Raw genomic sequence first — 6,883 nt, forward strand, 5'->3', positions numbered from 1 at the left:
TTACAAATTGTTAATACTAATTGTGTTAAATTAACGTGGCAGCAGCCCTGTGTTAAACGTCGTAACAGCTGCAAACATTTCAAAATGGAAGCATGTAGAAGACGTAAGTATGAAGACTATTTGTAAACTGAAGAAGGTAAAGGACGACCCATACTATGAAAAAACGACTTTTTTGAGCTGTCAGAAGTGTTACGGAGTTATCCCTGGTAGTTAGAGGTGAAAGAAGGTGCTGGGATGAATAGGTCTCAACTTACGAAATTAAAATTAATTTAAAATTTAACAAAGGTTATATTTTATTTTCGAGATCAAGAAATAACAAGTATAACAGGAACACAGTTGTATATCAACAAGTTAAGAAAGTACAATTACAGTTTATTAATGGATTTTGGGCTTCGAGCCCCAAATTCACAATCCCTGAGCAATGAGCTCAACTTTACTTATGAACAAGGTTCAACAAAGGGGCAGAAAACCCCAATCATGCCAAGGAGCACTAGCTCCCAATTACCAGTTAAGCCTGCTCGAGGCACACAAAAACCAAATTTAAGAAAGAGCAGCCCGCTCTCAAAGTTCAAGCCTATTCAAAGGCCACACCAAACTCCACCTTTAAGCTGCCCTCCAGGCACATAAGAACAGGGGTAATAATACCCAATCTACTGAGTCCTATTAAGTAAAGAAACAGGTCAATTACATGGCCCCAAAATACCAACTTGAGTGGAGGCGTAACTTGCACTCCTAATACACCTTTTTTAAACCCTATTTGGCTCTAGGCCGCTTACGCAAGGGCTAATCCCATACTACGGAGGTGACACGATAGGAAAACTTTATTACATTATGAAACGAAGAAAAACGGTTATGAAAACGTAGTCACCTCAGGGAGCTCGAGAGGGTTAGGCACTCTCTATCCCGATTTGTAGTTAAAGAGACGGAATTTTATACCAGGTGTCTTTTACATTTAAAGGAAGGTTACATGATAAAAGTTTCGAACCTGCCCCGAGGGTTAAACTGCTGAGCTAGCAAGCAAAGAAGTTATTAAAAGGCCATTACCTGATGGATGAACTGTCGCCTGAAGAAAGAGGCGCTTCCCGCCCCTGCTACATAATCACACTAAGAAAGATGTTACTGAAGTGGCCAGGAGACAAGAAAATCAGCAGTTTATATATCCTCGCGGAAAATTCGAGACGTTTCATGAATGAGAACCCACACCCCCCTCAACTTTATTGGCTAGGATCAAGCAACATAGCCATATCGGAGAAGACACACATTATTGGTCAAAAATTAATTAAAGAAATTCGGGATTGGCTAAATTCAAAACAAGCGGAAAGAGAAGGGTTATACTGCCAACCCACAAAATGACTGAAAGAAATTTAACAAAGAACAAACTTATGAACACAAAATTTCTCAAAAAAAACCAGTTCCTTCACTTCGCACTAAGGTGCACAATTGCAGTTCTTCAGTAGTGCCATCTAGAAGAGAATGTTCACACTTCTCACTCCAGAGAAAACAAATATAAATCGAAAAAGACACAGTTCAGAACTCTTCAAAATTTACAATAGCGACATCTTCTGAGAAACTTTAGAATTAACATGGTTGTTAAAGTTCAGGCTTCCTCCTGTAGAGGAGTTTCAACTGGCGCAATGTTTGAATTAGCGGCGCGGAGGTGTACCGCCCGGTACAAGAAGAAAGTTTTCTACAAAGATATCTAATTACCGAAGCCATAATGAACAAGGTACTAGAAGGAATTGAAAATAGGTTAGAGTTTCCAATAGACTGAATCTTATCAGTGTCTCCAGTGCAGCAGTTGCTTAGGTTATAGCTTCTACAAGTAGAGGTCAGACCCTGCGTCCTATAGATTTCAACGAGCTTAATGTACCTGTTGGGGGACACTCAACAATAACTCGTGTATACGGTTTAGGTCAATTTTTTTTCGAAAATAACGATAATTTGTGAAATTGATGAATCTCCCGATTCAAATGCAGCGCGTATATATTTGGAAAGTTGCAACACAGTCAAGCGGAGCGGTCTACGAACCACAAGGACAGGAGTTCGAGTCCCGCCGTAGCTATGTTTTTATACAAGTTACGTTATCGGGAACGTGAAGGTAAAAATCCGAATAAAAATATCAAGAAAACTGCACTGAACTTTATTTTCCACCTGAAATTAACACACGCACACACACAGTGAGAGAGAGAGAGAGAGAGAGAGAGAGAGAGAGAAAAATTCATCAGTAACTGTGAGAACGTTTAGGCTTGTAATAATTCCAGGTGGAAAATAAAGTGTACTGAAATTTGCGTAATATTTATTAATATTAATTAATTAATAATTAACAATTAATAATAATTAATAATTAATAATTAATAATATTTGTTAAGTAATATTGGTAATATTTGCATAATATTAATTTATTTTATACAATAATCATAGCTGCGACTAGACTCGAACTCACGTCTACCAGCCTCGCAGACAAATTCGGTGGCCACTAGGCCACCACTCCATTTAACTGTAATGTAACTCCAAATATATATGCGTTGCATTGGGATCGGGGATTCATCAATTTTTCAGAAATTATTAGGTTGCGGATCTGACATGTTTAAGTAAAAATTTTCCCCTTATAGTGTTCTCTCACCTCCAATTTGTCCGAAGCGGATCCTCTGTCATGACATTTGGCCTCATCTTTTTCGAAAACGAAAGCATATTGACCTAAACTCTTATACACGAGTTACTGTTGAGTGTCTCCTCACAGGTACGTTGAAACTCGTTGAAATCTGTTGACCGCAGGGTCTGGCCTTTCCTTGTTCGATATTATGCCTGAGACACTTTTCATGTAATTGTAGGCGACTATGGTCACAAGTGCAAGACAAGAGTGTGTAGAATTCTGAAAATAATTCCTGCTGTCATTGCAGCATTAACGAGGCATTGCATTATTTTCCCCGCGATAAAAAAATGCTCGAAAATCATTCAAGACATATCAATTATGTCTTAGGTTATTTCACTCATATAAGAATAGACTATATCGAATGTTGTGATATAACAGTCCGTTCTTTCATTTTTTAAGCACCCTCGCATACTTTCAAATTAAAACTATAACAACATTTTTCTCACGTTCGTTCGTTCGTTCGTTCGTTCGTAATCTGTTTACACTCCAGGGTCGGTTTTTCCCTCGGACTCAGCGAGGGCTCCCACCTCTACCGCCTCAAGGGAAGTGTCCTGGAGCTTCAGGCTCTGGGTCGGGGGATAAAACTGGGGAGGATGACCAGTACCTCGCCCAGGCGGCCTCGCCTACTATGCTGAACAGGGGCCTTGTGGTGGGATGAGAAGTTTGGAAGGGATAGACAAGGTGCCTTAAGTTAGGCGCCATCCCGGCATTTGGCTGGAGGAGAAGTGGAAAAACACGGAAACCACTTCGAGGATGGCTGTGGAGGGAATCGAACCCCCCTATACTCAGTTGACCTCTCGAGGCTGAGTAACCCCGTCCCAGCCCTCGTACCACTTTTCAAATTTCGACGTAGAGGTGGGAATCGAACCCAGGCCGCTGGGGGTGGCAGCTAATCACGCTAACCACTACACCACAGAATTTATCTCACATTAATCATAATAATCCCTTGTTGTCTCTTTCTAGACATGTTTACGTCTTAACGGGCTCCGCAGACCATAACCTATAATAATGTCAACCATGTGTGACAAAGTACTATTTCAGCACACAACTAGGATCGCTTTATGTAAAGAAACAAAAGACTCTGACTGCCAAACACGTTCAGAAATCTCACGGAAATATCTTAATTTGTCTTTAACAATTGTTTCGAAACAAATGTTGGAAATGTGTTCGTGAAACTGGGTACGTTTAATTGAAGTGTTAAATTAATAACAATTGCTAGTTAACATTTGTTAAGTAAAATTTAACACACAGTTGAAGGAAAAACGGACTTTTATCTTGCGAATGAATTTCTCGGCTCCTCTAAGCCTTAGATTTCCAGTCACTCGGGGCACTCTCATGTAAAAAGATGCTCCGTTTGGACATGCATATGATTATGGCTGCAGGTCATCTGTAATTCGCGATAACAAAATGTGTGGCGTGGTGTTACCTAGCAGTCGTGCAGGCTGTGATGTGAACAACCGTTTACAATGAAATGACACGCGACAAGTAGGGCTTTTACCCTCAGATCTAATGCGTTGGTCCAGTCTAGGGCTTCGGGTATACTAAACTAAATGTCAGCATTCGGCAACCAGTTTAACTTTTAAGGACCTTCTGGTAAAATTAAGTATGAAGAATCATTCTCTGATTGTAGATAGTCATGCATGGCTCTAATGTGATCGACTACGTGAAAAATAAAATGAGAAGAAACTCGTACAAGTATTGAACTTCCACTATGAAATTTGATTGAGCTATTTGAAGGTGCTCAAATACGTCACTCTCGTGTCTGTAGATTTACTGGCACGTGAAAGAACACCTGTAGGACAAAATTATGCACCTCGGCGTCTCCAAAAACCGTCCAAAGTAGTTAATTGGACGTAAAAAACAATAAAGTTATTATTATTAAAATTATTCTACACGAATGCGCCACTTCGCACCACGCGGATTCCGCATGTGTTGAGCTTTACTACTTGCCCAAAAGTTCTTCATTTTCATCGGTTGTTATAATTTATGTTCCTCTGAATAGGTACGTCGTACTGGTTTCTTCTCATCTTCCTCAATTCCCCTTTTGTGAAAAGTTTTCCTGATTACATTTTGTTCTGTCCTGCAGATTTGGTGATCCTTATTCAGTGAGATCCTTCTCTACTTGTCTATACGACACGATCTGGTACATTCGATTTGCAGAAACAGTTGTATTCGATAAGTAAGTCTGGTGTTATTCATTCTTTTCAAATTGATATCAAATTGTAGTTTCATAGTATCAGTAAGTTTAGACATATTTAAATATATTTTCGAGTTCGTTTTGGGGTAATGTATTCCATTTTTAGTTCTGCGGTCTAAGATTTTTCTCATGACTTCCTTTTTATTAATGTCTAAATGTTTAAATGTTTTTATGATGTAACTTCAGTGTTTGAGAAACATAAAGAGCATCATCTTATTATACCGGAGATTTCCACTGTAACTGCGGCAGACATCTTCAGGGACTTTGCGATCTCAGTTCAAGTTTCTATCGTGCGATTTATACGCCATGATCTTCGGCAGACGTGCCAATGCTGAGGCAATCTTGCAACTAAACAACCAACAAAATTAGAGAGTAACCATTTTTAAATATCTGGGTGCCATTGTCACTGAACAACTTGATCCCGAGAAAGAAGTGATACAGGGGATAGCAATAGCACGAAAAATATTTACAAAAATGAAATCTTTCTTTAGCAATGACTACTTAAATTTAAAACTTAGACAGAGGATGGTCAAGTGCTATATATGGTCAGCCTTGCTATGTGGTTTGGAAACATGGACTCTCAAGAATATATCAGTGAAACGCTTGGAAGCCTTTGAAATGTGGATCCACCGTAGGATGCTCAGGATTTCGTGGGTTGCACGATTAACGAACCAAGAAGTACTCAGAAGGGCAAGAGCAAGTCGGGAACTTGTTCAAACAATAAAACTGCGGAAGATCTCTTACCTTGGCCACATCCTTAGAAATGACCGTTACCTCTTCTTACAGCGGATTGTACAAGGCAAAATACAGGGTCGAAGAGGTGTCGGGAGGAGGCGAACATCATGGCTTGGAAACATCAAAGAATGGACTGGAATTCACAGTGTTGAAAGACTTTTCCACCTAGCAAGAGATCGTACTGCATTCGCCACAGTGACGGCCAACGTCAGGGGGACCTGATATGGTACTATGAAGAAGAAGAAGAAGAAGAAGAAGAAGAAGAAGAAGAAAGAGCATCAGATTTGATAACTGCTAAATAATGACGTTTTATACTGTTCCAGAGCAAGCATTTTATATTACAAATATTCCTTGTGTGTTGTAAAGTAACTTCGTATTTTCGGTAATATGTGTGAGTATTATGTCAAAGAAGCCACCGATTGTACTGGATTTGCATGTATGAGATCGGATACACAAATGAAGTTTCTATTCCGTTTCGTGCAACTGATGCGTGATATATATTTTTAAATAACTGGTCTCGTCCGCCTCTGTGGTGTAGTGGTTAGTGTGATTAGCTGCCACCCCCAGAGGTCCGGGTTCGATTCCCGGCTCTGCCACGAAATTTGAAAAGTGGTATGAGGGCTGGAACGGGGTCCACTCAGCCTCGGGAGGTCAACTGAGTAGAGGGGGGTTCGATTCCCTCCTCAACCATCCTGGAAGTGGTTTTCCGTGGTTTCCCACTTCTCCTTCAGGTAAATGCCGGGATGGTACCTAACATAAGGCCACGGCCGCTTCCTTCCCTCTTCCTTGTCTATCCCTTCCAAACTTCCCATCCCCCCACAAGGCCCCTGTTCAGCATAGCAGGTGAGGCCGCCTGGGCGAGGTACTGGTCATCCTCCCCAGTTGTATCCCAGACCCAGAGTCTGAAGCTCCAGGACACTGCCCTTGAGGCGGTAGAGGTGGCATCCCTCGCAGAGTCCGAGGGAAAAACCGACCCTGGAGTGTAAGCAGATTACGATTACGAAATAACTGGTCTCATTGAAACATTGGGATAATGTTAAGTGTATGATGATGTTAGTAAACTCTTACAGGATATATAGTCATTACCCGGTGAGGAACATCTTATTATACCGGAGATTTCCACTGTAACTGCGGCAGACATCTTCAGAGACTTTGCGATCTCAGTTCAAGTTTCTATCGTGCGATTTATACGCCATTGGATATAGAGTATCGTTCAAAATATTCTCCCTTCTAAGGAAATTGATCATTGGTGGCTTCATGTCTTGAGAACTGAAGATTTTTGCTCCGTTGCAGACGAA

The sequence above is a fragment of the Anabrus simplex genome, chromosome 11 (assembly GCF_040414725.1).
Source record: "Anabrus simplex isolate iqAnaSimp1 chromosome 11, ASM4041472v1, whole genome shotgun sequence".
NCBI lineage: Eukaryota > Metazoa > Arthropoda > Insecta > Orthoptera > Tettigoniidae > Anabrus > Anabrus simplex.